Below are 15,684 nucleotides of genomic sequence, written 5' to 3' on the forward strand. Positions count from 1 at the left end.
TATGTAGTGTTTTAATTTGTCCTTGCAGCTTTGTAGACACCTCCCTCTACTTTCATTCAACTCAGTTCCAGCTGGAATTTGGCACTGTGATTCCTCGTCTGCCTTTCACTTCTGGGAAGAGGAAAGGACAGATCATTAGTTCTCAGTATTTTTCTCGGTGGGTAATCCTAGACAGAGAAATTAGTCCTGGGTCAGAGGGCTTTACTTTGCAGACAGTAGGAGGGTCTGACTTTGATTGCATCTAAGGCAAGCCTTCTGAGAATGCCTCAGTACAAGCAATGTCTTTGCTGGCAATTAGATCCAATTTGGTGTAAAATTATAGGTCTCATGTCTGGACAAATATTCTGAAGAATTCTCTCTCCAACAATTTTGTGGTATAAACATACATTCACTGCAGAGGTCTGTGAATTCAGGAGAGATTTTAGCGGGGAAACAAGGCTAGAAACATCAAGTTCTTGGCATTCTAATTAAGGATAGATTGTTTTGCTGACTGCAGCATTTTAAGCCTCCCGTTACCATTTATATTTGGTAGCACTAGTAACCCCTTAGTGTCTCAATACTTCAGTGATATCTAGATCCTGGCGTATTCACACCTGTTCAGGACAGATCATTTGGTTGCCAAGCTTTTGTCAGTATGCCACCAGCAATAGGCTGGAATGACATAAGCAGTGGAGGATATCTTCCTTCTCTTTCCTTCACTACATTTGCTTCAATACTGGGTGTGTCTAGTCAGTATCCTACAAATACTCTTATTCTTGGTATATGCTTGTAATATTCCCCCTGGAGACCCAGATGTACAGTTTAATCTTAGTGGGGTTAAAATAAGATAGTAGCAAAGCATAGGTAGCCTGAAATTTCCGCCCAAAAATCTATGTCCTGTGACCTGTGTCCAACCTGGCTCCATGCTGACACAAGTTACTGGCTACAGGTTTTGGACTGGTTAGTTTAAAATCCTGTCACTTATGAGTTGTATGATCTACAACTCAGTGTAAGTTTAGCCATAGTTTAACTAGAGCGTTATGTGTTGTGAATCTGTCCATATAATTCAGTTTGACCACCAGTACAGAACAGCTTTTCATTCAAAGGCTTTTGTTTTATAGTCACTATTAAGTTTATTTAATATAGGTTACCAGATACTCCAGGGAGAACCAACTGCCATCTCTGTTTAGTTTTGTCTTTGCAGAAATCAAATTAAATAACACATCTAAATTCTTAAAGAAAAGTGTCAGTGTCTGTTCTGGCTCCATTTTCACTTGCGCAGCAGTTTTTTTAGGATGAGAAACTTCTTCATGCTTTCTCAGGAATTCACTAAAGATTAGTTTAGATTCCCTAACAAGGGAGCTTGGTGGAAACTCCATAATGTTCCAATTTTCCACTTCTTTACCACAGATGTATTTTCTACCTATGGCAATTATATGCATTGGGATGGATCATAAAATGGCATTCACTAAATTTAATTTACATTCTTTTATATATTTCCAAGTTAACTTCTGATTTTGATGGAAAAAGACATGGCCTTAAACCCATCAAGCACTCTTAAAGATACTTTTTAAAGTAAATTTATCTTCTAACAGTGAAATATGAATAGAATCTTTGTGAAGTTAGCAATGCCAGAATTTCAACAGTATAGTAAGCTAAAGACATAATTTTTATAGCTCATGAAAATGAGTTTAGTCAGGTCTTATCCTAGAATTTGAGCATAGTAATTTCAACAGAGATATCCAGATACAGTAGCTTCAGGAAAGAATTATTTGCCTTTAAATTGAATCAGTTTTTCCCAAAGCTTCTTGGCTGATACAAAATGGTTTCTCCCTCAGTAAGTGGTAGGACACTTCCATCTGGACGTTCACACTTATGGGAAGCTGTGGAGAAGCATTACAATCCAGATAGGCAAAGACAATGAGCTTCCCACCAACTGTTATCAAAAAAATAAGACAGAAATTAAAACTTTTAAAGATTATTGTTTACATATTTCTAGTTGATGATTGGTTATCAGTATTGCACATCACAACATCATGTAGTGCACTCAGAGTAAAAGAGTTAATACTCCAGGTCCGGGTGCCTGTCCTGAAAGAGAAGAACTACTACAGTCCCCAGAAGACTGTTGGCTGTTCTGTTATCATTTCTGCTCAGGGGGAAAGATAAAAGGCCTTCATAGGTCACCTGATGGTCCTTTTGTTTCCAGTCGTCTGGCTTGCCTCTGTTGCTTATCTCATCATAGCATTAAAGTAAGGCCTTTGGCTTTTGGACACTTTCTCATTATATACGATTTATTAGCTTCAATACTAATTATATTATAGTATATTGTATTATAGTGTGTTATCTTGCACACCAATTATTTAGTAAAATAGTTTGTTTTTCTCCAGATCGTTGCTGCTGTTGTATTTTTGGGCCATTCTTTCTACCCTTTTGCCCCTTTCCCTTTTCTGGGGTGCAGATCTGCAGGTCTCTCTGCCCTGCTAGTCATGGAACTGGGCAGAACCAGCCTGTAAACCACTGACACAAGTTTACTGTGAAATAATGAATGCTTGTATTATAATTATGAGTAAGACTACAACTTAGATAGAACTGCTTATCCACAGTTTAGAAGAATGTGACATGGTAAAAACTTTATATTTCTTACTGGTCTTTCTAATGTACAGTAAAATTTTGAGCAACAAAAAACAAGATACTCAACTTTCTTCTAATTTTTTATTTTGCATTTTGATTTTTATTCCATAGATAGAAAACTCCTGGCCAGTGTGCATTTTCCCTGTGCTTTCATAGAAAGTAATGTGATTTAATTTTTGACTCAATGGTAATGGCAATGTGCAAAGGAAAGAAATTAATTCAATGAAAGGATATTCAATGAGAGGAATGCAAAGAAAGGCTGTGACTCTCATATATGTAACCTGCATTGTCAAAGCATGTTACAGATGCAAGATATTTATAAATGGAAACTGCAAAAAAGTCCTCCAAAAATACCTTTCTCCACTAATGGGAAAAAATAGCGGAATAACAAAAGACTCAAGAAATCTATTTGGATGAAAATAGTATTTTGGGAGAGTATTAGGAAGAGTTTTTAAGTATGCTCCAAGTGGATCTTAATTACAAATAAGTTGGCACTTAATGTAATGTTGCTGGAGAGGGATGCTGATATAAGCACCTGAATAAATATCTTTTTCAAGAGTATTTTGAATCTATGTTAATATGCTTGTTCATGTAGGTACACATGAATTACTAATCCATCAGATTTACTCTTTTTGTATTAGTAACAGTTTTGAGAGAATAGATCAGACCAGATCAATTTAACTTCTCACATTGCTTTTTTTTTTAGCTTTTCAGTTTAACATCTTTAATAACAGCAGAAGTATATTGGTGCTATATATCTGATGGAATACACTGACACAGGCTATTCCTTTTTTACTGTATTGTATGTATTTATATTGTTACTGGGTGAGTTAACTGAAGTGTCTGCTTCTTTTTTTATTTTTATTTTTTTCCTAGAGGATCATATTAGTCTCGTTGTCTAGGAAAAAAAAAAAAAAAAAGAGCAGAAGAGACCTGTTATTTTACTTTCATTTTCCAAGAGGTATTTTATTTGAAGTATTAAGGATGAGATGTTTGGTTTAAAAAAATAAAAAATAAAAAATGATTTGTAACACTCACAAGCAACGATCTATGGACTTACTTATCTTAAATCTTAAATGGGAATTCCGGATCAGAACTGGCACTGGTTTCCATTTATCCTTCCTGTGTATAAGGATAAACCTCTGTCAGATTTAGCATTGCAGAAAATCTTAAACAGTGGCAAAAAAAAAAAAAAAAAAAGTTGTCTACATGCAAATTAATGTTTGGAATGCATGCACACAGTTTTCAAGCTGTATGCAGGAATAACTGATGGACTTTTACACTTATTCTGGAAAGAAAAAAAAAAAAAAAAAAAAGGACTTTCAGGATTTTAGGAACAGCTGGAAATAGCAGTGAAAACCATCAGTGTGTGTCCAGATAGCTCTGCAGCCAAAAAGCAATTTTTCATTTGAGGCCCAGTCTAAACATTTTTATCTTAGGTAGCCATACAGACCTATACAGACCTATATCAAATGAGTGAGTAAACTCAGCCAGCTAAGTAAAGTCAGCCTTTCACAACCAAATCTGGCAAACAAGTGGATTAAGTGTGAATCCACATCTCACACTTTCTTCAACAGGAAACATTGCTCATGCTCTGTTGCCTGAGGTACTGCCTTCAGACTAAATGGAGAAAGCCCCATTCATTTGTTCCATATATTTTATGGATGGTAAAACATTCTCAATTCAGTAATATTCAGCCAAGGTAAAAAGCAATCTATGACATTTCAATTAAATAAATTTCTTAAGCATTCTCAAAAACTATAGGATGCAATCAGACCTGACTAAAAATTTAGGATGTTGGTTGTTTCTATCTTCAGGCAGCAAACTGATGTATACGTGTCTGCCTTGCTGTGACACCAACATCTTTTTAATGACTGCTAACTTCCACCTTCCCCTACCACTGGAAATAAAAGTGCAAAGGACTTGCTTCATTGTAAAAAGAATATTGATATTTATTTATTTTTTAAAATGGTAAACAAAGTTTAGTTTTAGATGGAAGGAATGTGCTAGATAAATAAGAGGTACCTATCTGTGTTATATTCTCAGTAGGCTTAGATATGTGCTGGTCCACTGAATACAGCTGAGTGGCACAGATTACCTGCAAATAGTAGCAAAAACCTACCTGCCTTCTCAGTTCTATAAATTATTAACACAGAATCAGTCAGACAGTACAACAGCTAATTGGCCCCTCTGGTCAATTCTCAATGGTCCTGACGAGTTGACTGGTTTCAGACAAAGGTTTCTGCTGAGCTGTAAGCTGAAATATTCCCAAAGTTTGAACAAGTTCATGCTATTTATTTGTTTTTTTTAAGTAGCATGTTACAAGGCCAAGCCTTGGCAAGGAACAAAGAGGCCACTATATTTGCTTGGTTAGGCAAAATATGAGATTTAAAATGGGTTTCTAAAATAGATTGGGTTTTCAAATACTGTATTTTAAAACTGCAGGCAAAATACCAACTTTTTATTATTATTTGTGGTTATAAATCTAGGTATTTATCTGTGAAGTTGAGTATATGTATTTGGAATTATCCAATTAATTATTTACATATAAGTTGTTTTATTATTTAGATATCAAGTATTAACATCCCATTTTTATGGTTCTTAAAACATTGCACTGAAATGTATTTTAAACTGAATACTTATGTTTCTTTACTATTAAAATTATGAAGTTCCATCCAGGAAACTATTCAGCCAAGCAAAAGATAAGTTGATGAAAATTTTTATCATGAAAAACACCATAAAAATAAACCATGAACTGGCTTTTTTTTTTTTTCTAAAAAAAAAAAAAAAAAAAAAAAGAAGAACAGAGACAACAGATTTCATTTCCTCTATCTTTTAATGATAGTATTTTAATATCCAAGATAAAAAAAAAATCCAACAGTCAATTGCAATTACCATAAGGGACAGAAATACCAAAATCACTGTGCTTCACATGAGTTAAATATGAGTAACTGTTTTCAGATCTAGAATTTCTCTTGCAGGTAAAATCAGGTTGTTAAACGTATCAATATATTCATTAATTTACATATTTATGAATGTAGAAACATCCGGGGCTGAAATATCCAAACATCAATTTATAAACACTTTTGGAAGTACTAATATGTCTGGGAACATGATGACAAATTTTCATGAGTGTAATAGATCCTATGGGACACCTTGAGCCCTCCAAACAGGTTACTCAGTCTGTTGAAAGGAGTTTTATGGGACTAGATATACGCTAAGGCGAAAATTAAACATTTCATGTTGCCTTTACCTACACAGTGGTCAGAAAAGCAGAGGCAGCCTGAGTATGTATATTGTTGATTATGGCTTTTATGAACTGCTGTAGAGTGCTGATGGTTCACTGTTTTTAGGAATTACTAAATAGGTCATTTATTTATGATCTCAAGACACTCTCAAATTCACAGATTTTAAAGACGATGATGAAGGCATCTCTGAACTCTACTTAACCAATTTTCCAGAGCTGCTCTTCTAAATTCTTTAGAAGCTATTTTCTTACTGACCATATGCTGACATTTCAGGCAATATTTTTAAAGAAAACTCCTTAGAGTAAAACATTTTATTCTTCTTCCAAATTTTTGTAGTCAAAGAGAAGTTCACATCTTCAAGATAATATGCATTGAAGAGATGCTGCTAACTTTTAAAACAAAACTAAACTAAACTAAAATCCTTGAGACAGCAACAAAATTATTTATCTTGACTTGCTTTTTTTTTTTCCAATATACTTTTAAAATGTTTGGAATAGTAGATTATACATGGTAGATTGACTTTCCTGTTTAAAATTAATATATAGACAACATAAAAACTTCTCAAGGGAGAGAATTCAAAGTCTGAAAATTTTATGGGATAATTTGTAATATTTTGAGATGGGAGTCAATAACAGGATGTAAAATGATTATAGGTTACCCTTATATTTTTAATATTTCTTATATTTTGTCCTAACATTTTGTGTAAATCCAAATCTAAATTAGTTACCTGAATTCTCTATAGTATATCCCACTTCTAAATGGGATCTACAAAGGCAATGGATGCACTAAACAGAGATACTGATGCTAGATATACGGAAAAGTGGAAAGGTTTGCATTCATACCTGAAAAAGGTCAGGATTTTATTACTGCATCACCTGAATGGGATTCAGAAAGATGAGCTGCCTGAAAACCAGCCTTACCAGGCTTTATCTAATGCTCTTGTTTTTTTGATTTCAGGTTTGTTACAGTACAGTTTCCATTAAAGGCACAGACTTTGCAGAAAGTGTTCACAGTCAAGAAGTGTGCTTTCCGTAATTACTTTTTATTAGCTTTTCTAAAAAGGCCTTTAATTTGAAATCACACTGCCTAAGATGACTGAAATGTTGTAATATTTTTTCACCAAATAAAAAGCTTTCTTCAAAGGAGATTGAAGAAACATATATGTACATTCACCAGGAAAAGTTTGCTCAACTTAGAATGTCTAGCCTTCTTAATGTTAGTTACAACCCGCTACAAATATTTTAGAAGCCAAATATTACTCATTCTCAGAAGACCCTAGTCAACCTTTTCCATAGTTACTGTTTATAAACCTTCTCTTTTACATCAGTGGGGCTCTGCACAGATCTAAGTAGCAACACTGGTAAGCTCACTTGCACAACAGAGGCTAAAATAAATGAGGATTTTAATGACTGTTTGGAAGAGAGAAAGGAACAACTACTAATAAAAATGAATATACAGTGTTGTTGTTTAATAAACATGAAATAATAAAGCAAAAAATCCTGTTTTATTTCATTTAACAAAATTGTAGGTAGTGTATGCTATCTCCTTATGTCTGTTGATATGGATACTGACAGTATATACATTTTCAGTCCTTTCCTGAGTTCATTCAATCTGGTTTTGAGGCATTCTGTGAAGTGCAGTGTCTTTTGTAAGGCTGTGTTTCTCTGGGGCCATGGTAGAAACAAAGGCAGCTCTCTGTTTCTACAGAAAGGTGATCTCAGACTGCAGGTCTCATGAAGTATCAAAATGGTGGGCATTTGCATAACTCATTTCCAGTTTCCTGTATCTGAAACTCTGGGCCAAAGAAGCTATCTGACAAGCAAAAATTTATCTTTTTAAAATGCAAAACAAAAAAGGGAAATTTTGAAAGGAGTAGTAATTTTCTTTACATACATTGGGAAGGAATGAGGAAACGGTATAACAATCAGTGTCAAGACTTGTTGAAAGAAGAATAATTCAAACTCCTGGAAATAGAAAGAACAGTCCAGTGGCTTCATCTTTGAGGAACAAGCATATGGAATCATGTATCAATGATATGAGACAAAAAAATGCAGCTGATATTTTACCAGTATTGGTACCAGCTGGTTACCACATAACCAGCTTGGCCTGAGGGCCAGGCAAGTAAATGAGCTATCTTCACTGGGAAACTGCATGTTGGTGGTATCTTTGCTGTCATGATTTGCAACTTGCCAGAACAGCTAAAGCTCACACAAAATAGCCTTATGGAATCTGAGATTTCTTCTTATTTTAGAGCTGACAGATAACATATGAAACAAATACACAGACTTTTGTGTTAAACAGAGCCCCAGCTTTTTAAAGCAATGGTGTCCTTCCTGATCACATGCTAAATTAGTTTAAAAACATTCTGCCAACCTAAATCCCTTTGGCAGTTGCAGCTTCTTCAGTTACTCTTTGCTTCTCTTTCTGGGGCTGGAGTCTACCACTGAATTCCACTGACTTACATCCAAGGGCAGATTTTGTCTGCTGGAAATGGTTGAGTACCATAGCATTACTGGCCCACAACTGATTTGTTCCATCCAAGGTATAGCTCCATTGCAGTGAAGTTATGATCCCTTTATTCATATAGGGTATTTTAAAAAGGAATAGAGAAGAGGAATAGAGAGCAAGGAATAATAGAGTATCAACTTATGAAGCTTGCAGAGAACTTTTGACTATAACAGAGTCCTACTGACATTTCCAAAATTGAGAGGCTGTGATGCTTTTACGAACTGCTGACATTCTCAGTCTTCAAAATTTGGCCAGCCATAACCCACAATTAGGGGATTAATAAGAACTTCCTTATGAAGATGAATTCTTGATGAGACACAGATGCTCGTGAGGACCATATCCATTTAAAAATATAAAAATTTAAGGAGCTGAATTTGTGTTTTTCCAAGCATCGTCAGAGTTTTTGGTATTTATGTTTAAAGTGCTGATGAATATATGAGGCTAGAGACAGCCCAAATTAGACAGTAAATATACTACTTTTACACTGCGTGTGTTTATTACATGTTCTTAGTGAAATATGTTTGATTTTTTTGTCACTGTTGATTTTTTTGTTGGTTTGTTTTTTGAAGCACAGATTATTCTTACAGATTGGGCTATATGTTTTTAGTGAAGCTGGGGGCCTGCCTCTCTTCTCTTCTACAGCTATAGAAATCAGGAGCACTGAACTGACACAGAATTTCTGAGCACTAATGCCATATCAAAACAAATGAAATATAAGAATGTAATAGTTTATTACTAGGAAGCTGAATAATAGCATGGGATTAGATAACAGGTGTTGGTGAGTGGAGAAATAGTGAATATGAGAGTGCTGCATCACCATCTGTTCCTTATGTTCTTGCACCACTAGCTGAATTTTTTTGTTGCAGGTCTCTAAATATCTAGCTGTGTTGCAGAGGTTGCAGGCTGCAACTTTGGTTTGGAAGGGAAAGCACTATTTTTGCAAAGGAAGCTTTTGCGGTGTTTCCTCTGCTTTCTTACATACCTTAGTCCCAGTTCTGACCTCAAGCTCTGCCCATTATCTAAAACCCAAGAAAAATTCATGCAAATTGTATATTTGCTAAAGACAGCAGACTGAACAACAGCAAATATAAGTGGAGCCTATGTTTTGTTTTTATTAAAACCATATGGGGAATAATCTGTGAGATGATGTAATGGACCAGCATCTTTTGTTTGCGATTGGCCCTGCTAATGGATATCACAGCAATGCCAGAGTAACAGCAAAAAGGTGTCCCTTTTCTCAAAGAGAAAAAGCAGACACGTGGGATATCCCACGACAGTCAGTGGGAATTCATAATTTTCTTTGTTCTTCTTTCATCTTTTTGTTTGCATAATAATCAGAATACTCCCAGTAACAGATCTTCATACAGTTTTCTGTGCATTTTACCATAACATCTGTAATGGAATTTATTTCCAGACCTGGACCCAAAAAAGAAAGGTTTCAGTGGGGAAACATCACTAGGGTAGCTGGGAAAAGCTTTTATGTACTTTTATGATTTAAAATACTTGCTTGTCTCCAATTTGGCCATCCTATTAATGCTATTGCCTCTTAGTGACATCTGCTGGAATAAAGAACATTGAAACAAGTTCAAGTTTCCTCCACATTTGCTACCTGCCAGCCTTTAGTTCTTAAGGGAAAAAACAACTAACTTTGTATGTCAAAGCAATACTTGGCCAGTTCTGTTTTAAATTTTTCCCTATCCCAGCAGGACAACTGCTCTCTGCCTTCTTCTTCTCCTTACATAAAGGGAATAACTTACTTGCCAACATGACAAAGATCCAGAAAGCTATAAAAGCTTCATTGTAAGGCTAAATCCTTAACGGTTACTCAAATAGTTTGCACGAAGGAAAGGAGAGGGTGTGTATGAAAACAGGAAGACATTAAAAGAATGAATCATTCAGCTGAATCTAGATTTTTTTCTGCAGTTTATATTTTTTTCTTTTTTTTTTTTTCTTTTTTTCTTTTACAGGCAGATTTACACTTTCAAACTAAGCTGCATCTTCCACATGACTTTCTTTCTTTTCTACTATTCCCTGCCAAGAAAACCAGCTGGAGAGGTTTTGTAATGAAACAAAATGGGAATCTTTTCTCTCTTTATGTCAGTATGACATCTCTTCAGTAGTTAGTATTAGCTCTTACTGTAGCTGCAAATCTATAATTGTGTTTTGATATACTTATCCTGTGCTTACTGTAAACTAAAACATGCTTATTACTACATAAAACTAGTGACCAAATTCTTTCATATGTATGTCTGGGCATTGCAAATAAGCTTATAAAGGCAAAAAAAGAAGATGAACATTTTTTCAAATATTTCTTTCTGATTACTCTGCATTCTTTTCCAGGCAGAGTAATAAACTGATCTCCATGTCAATGAAAAGATACTATGAGGAAGTCAGGAATTTCATCTCCAAAAAATAAGAATTCATCATGTTGCTTTTTCTTTATTTTGGCATGTCTTGTTGAGGACAAACATGAATTTATAGCAAACACGGATCTCTAGCTAACTAATGTTAGGTGTAATGAATAATTCCTTTCAATGACTACAAAATATCCATTAACATCTTATAATATGTACGCAAACTTTTAGACAAAAGGCAACATTTGCAGGTGAAGTAAATATCTGTTTACTAGATCATATTCCATACCTGAGTAGGAACACCCAATTTTGGGGTACACAGTCTTTCTTCATGTCTGAAATGCACACGAGTCTTCAGACTATTCTGCATTTCTGTACATATGGTTCCTAGGCCACCTCCTAGTCTTCATATATTGCCTTTGAATATGGAAGTTATTCATTTTGTGAAGTGAAAACTGCTTGCTAACACCCAACCAGGTATAATGCATTGTTGTTTTTTTTTGTTTCTTTGCTTATTTTCTTTTCTTTTCTTTTTTTTTTTAACCTACTTAATGGAATAGGTTGCATTTTATACACAAAGATTTTTTATTCTAAGGCTCAGTTATGAGTCAAGTCTGTCAGAGACTTAATCCTATAGACTACACTGGCATCAGGTTGATTACATGATTACATCCCAGGGACACATTCAGGAAGCTGATAAAGTAAAACAGGTCACCATTTCTCTTAGATAATTTGTAGTATGATTATAAGATAGTAAACCTCCAGCAGAGGAAGAAATTTTTATAGGAAAATGAATCATATTCCAGTTATATACACATCATAATAAAAGAAATGTGTAACTAAACAGATACATTTTTTGTAGTGATGTAATCTGATCTCTTGTATATATATATATATAAATATTTTATATATATATATATATATATATATTCCTGACCCTCATTGAGTCTAAAACTAAATGGTTTCTTACCAATTTTTGATTGTTCAACAGTTACTGAGCACATTATAAAACTATTGAGCTTCATGCTGTTATAGACTCTGGTGCTACTTTGCCTTAAATATTATTATATATATAATATACAGGTTACATAAATACAAATAATATATATGTTATTTATATATCTTATATTTTATATTTCATACATAAATAAAAATTGCATATATAAATATATATAAGGCTGGAGCAAGATTCCCAAGTTTTCTTTTACAGTTGTGGAAATAAATCAATATCTCCAGAGAACTATTCAGTTCATTGTAATGCAGATGTGTGGGAAAGTGAAGCAACAGCCTTTTGAGGAATATGCACATGAAGTTTAAGGGGGCCACTTTGGACATTTCAAATTAGGTGAGAGAAATTTCCCAGCATGACTGTGTACTCGATGGCCCTTCCAGTCTCAAAAAGACAGTAAATTTTCAGTTATGCTGCTGTATGTTCTACTTTGTGAATGCAACATTTAACTCCAAGGCATGTCAAGTATCTACCAAGGATTCTAAACTAACTTTGTTTTAGTTTGCGCTGAAGTTCACCTGTTACACTTCTGTTCTTCTCAATATCTAAGCTACTGAGATTTAAATAATACTTGACCACAGTGCAGAAACACCTATAGTCAACACTTTATCATAAGTGAGTTTGCCATAAACATTAAAAGACGGTTTTCTTCAAGACTTTTTTGCAGCTATTGTAATGTGAAAAGTTAGGAACATTCAGAAGCCAGTGTTGAAGAATCCTAAAATGATAGTACTGACCTGTATTCCTTTCTATTATGGATATTCTCCTATAAATCCTATACAATCTCTTTTCATTTTCCTTTAATGAAGCATTTGGCACTCGTGTAATAAATCATACTAATTTATTTATATTACTGAAGTGATTCTAAGCATATATGCTATACATTTAAACCTAAAACAATGCATCCTTTTTACTGTAAATATTGTAATTGAATTATTATTAGTTGCCTGGGAAGTATTTGTTTGTTTTTAACATCTTCCATGATTATCTCTCACAATAATGCTTCTTACTCTAAAAAAGAGCACTGGTGATTTTTATCTTCTCAAAAACTAGTGTTAGAGATTATCAATATCTTACTCATTTTGTTGATTCATTTCCGTTAAAATTCCTGATACATTTTATATTGGCCATTTGTGCACTTTCCACTTTTTTCCAATAGGAATCAAATTACTTTACCAAGCAGGAGATCGAAAATCAAGATAGTCTTTTGCTGAGATACTTTGAGGACAAATTTGTATTTTCAGCTTTCATCACACAGTTTTCATCACACTTTTCCATGGCAAATGAGAAAATTGGCATTCCTTGGCAGGAAGACCTTAAAACCTGTACTGTGCAGGTAAAAGACTGTTTCTAGAAGCATATGATTTTGAAGTAACCTCAGCTGCTAGCAACATGGTATTGAGCTTTGCATGAATTTCCATCTCTCTTATGTGACAAACAAGCAAACAAACAACTCAATAATTTCCTAATACTTTATGAAGATGTATTAAATAAATATTTGGAAAATATCCTAAAATAAGTGTTTCAGAATATAGCTCTTCCCTGGGACAGAGTTTTCTTCTTTTACATCCTCAGTATCAAGCCCAGCCTGATGATCCCAGGTTAGGTGATTCCTTAGGATTTCAGTAATGTAATTACACTGTGAAGAGACTGGCTTAGAATTAATGTTTTTAAGGGCATGCCTGGTGCCACTGAAATTCAGATAATGCTTCCCACTCATTCAAGATAAACAGGATCAAGCTATACAATTTTTGTAACATTTCATTTCTAAGAGTGTTTACATACATATGTTCTAAATCTGTAAGGGAAGTTTAGGAACAACATTAGAATGAAGTTTACAGATTTTTATAAAAAAAGTGTATTTTACCATAGATAGTGCAGTCTGATTAGCATCATTCTTTCATAAAGCAATTAAGAGACCCACATGGAAAGGGGAAAAAAAAACAATATGACAAAATTTTTGTTTGCTTTGTTAATTATGTTTTGGATGAGAACCTAAACTTAGAAGTGGGGAAAAAAGTTTTAGCTTACTTGGCTGGCATTATATGAAATAATATAATCTCGTCTTTCAACTTCAAAAGAACTACGCAATTTTGTTTTCTTTGTTTTGCTGACATCAAACTTCCTACAGGATAAATGCACCAGTTTTTCTCGATAGCTTCTGTCCATAATCCTCTTTTTTTTTTTCCGCTTACGTTTTAACATTGTAATATAGCAGGTGTGTTGTTTTCTTGGATTGACCAAAAACTTCTTTTTCTTCCTGTTTCATTGTAAGCTAAATTTGTGCAATAGGAGATGCTGGAGCACAGAAAGGAACACAAGTAATTATATGACAATTAGTTGCATGAAAGGAATAATAGAATTTCACGTTTTGCTTTCAAGACAATACTACATAAACCTTGAAAAGAAGATTTGAGTTAATGCCAGAATTGAATTTAAACATGTGCACTCTAAATTTTCAGGTGAGATTATGAAAGCATGCACTGTATGGGCATTTAAGACATATTTATAGTCTTTACAATGTTCTTTTCCTTTAAATGTCCTTACAACATAAGGACTACTTAGGTAATAGTGCAGTAATCCTCATGTAATGACTGGGATACTTTCCTGCTGAGAAGACAGCTCAGCACTGTCTTGTTTTAGTGTAACATGGATTCAGGACAGAAAAGTACAAGTTTATGGAAAAATAAAATGCATTCTCTATCCTGCCTTTTGCAGTAAGGATAGGAATGGACTTCTCATGCTTGCATTCAGAGACCAGAATGAGAATGAGAAGGAAAACAAAAGGAAGTATGTAGGATGCTCTGAAAGTCACACCTCCAATTTATTTCTGTCATCAGATTCAAAAGACACAATAAACAACACTATTTGATGAAGCAAATTTTCAGCTACAAAACTCTGCATTTGAATATTTATTTTCATAAAGAAAACAAAAATAGTTTTAATTCTCTGAGAACAGATTTTCTTTAATTTCTATTGCTCTTTTGTTATTCCTCTTGTCTCTCAGCAGTATGAGAAGAGATAACTACTGTGAATGTACTATGTTAGCTGAAGACAATCCTCTGATATCAACAGAGTTGTCTTTGTTTTTATTCTGTGTTCCATTTCCTATATAATTTACTGTTTTGAGAATTTAGCAATTCACACCAAACAGAGTGTAACAGGATTCAAACAAAATCAATTAACACTTTTAATTTTTCCTTTATTCCATCTGTTCTCATAATAGAAGTACAAAATCTCACATTATGAAAAGAGAAGACTTCCAAATTAATTTTTATTTACCACTCTGCAGTAGGAATGACTACTTTATCTGAACACTACTGCAGCTGAAAAAGCTGAGATTTATACACTCATAAATATTTTAGTCATCTTGGTAGCTAAGATGAAGACAACAGTCTGAAATTTCATTGAATTTGTGTGATTTCTGTCTTACTGTAAGGAAATAGTGCACGAATAAGTATTTCACTGAGTAGACTTAAATTTGCATCTTAAAACAGCTGAAGGAAATCACAACCAGGTGATCATGCTGTCCACAGCTGAAGTGAGAAAATTATTTTTTCAACATATTACTTCAAATCAATCTGCTTTTTAAAGCATTTTCTGATTTATTTCTACAAAATTTTAAAGTAGTGTGAGTGTTCAACAATAGAAGACTAATGGTATCACGATCTCTTTTCTTCCTCAATTTCCAATTCTGATAAATTCAGAATATGTAATGAAAAAATTAAGGAAGATTGTCAATTAGCTTGCTGTGAAACTGTGAGCACAATGGACTGAAAGCAGTATGATCTAGATTTTCTCTTCCGAATGATTGATTCTGACATTAAAATGAAAAATAATTTTTACTATGAACACAGAATCATAGAATGGCCAGGGTTGGAAGGGACCTCAAGGATCATGAATCTCCAGCCCCCCTGACACATGCAGGGCCACCAACCTGCACATTTAATACTAG

The sequence above is a fragment of the Tetrao urogallus genome (assembly GCF_951394365.1).
Source record: "Tetrao urogallus genome assembly, chromosome: 7".
NCBI lineage: Eukaryota > Metazoa > Chordata > Aves > Galliformes > Phasianidae > Tetrao > Tetrao urogallus.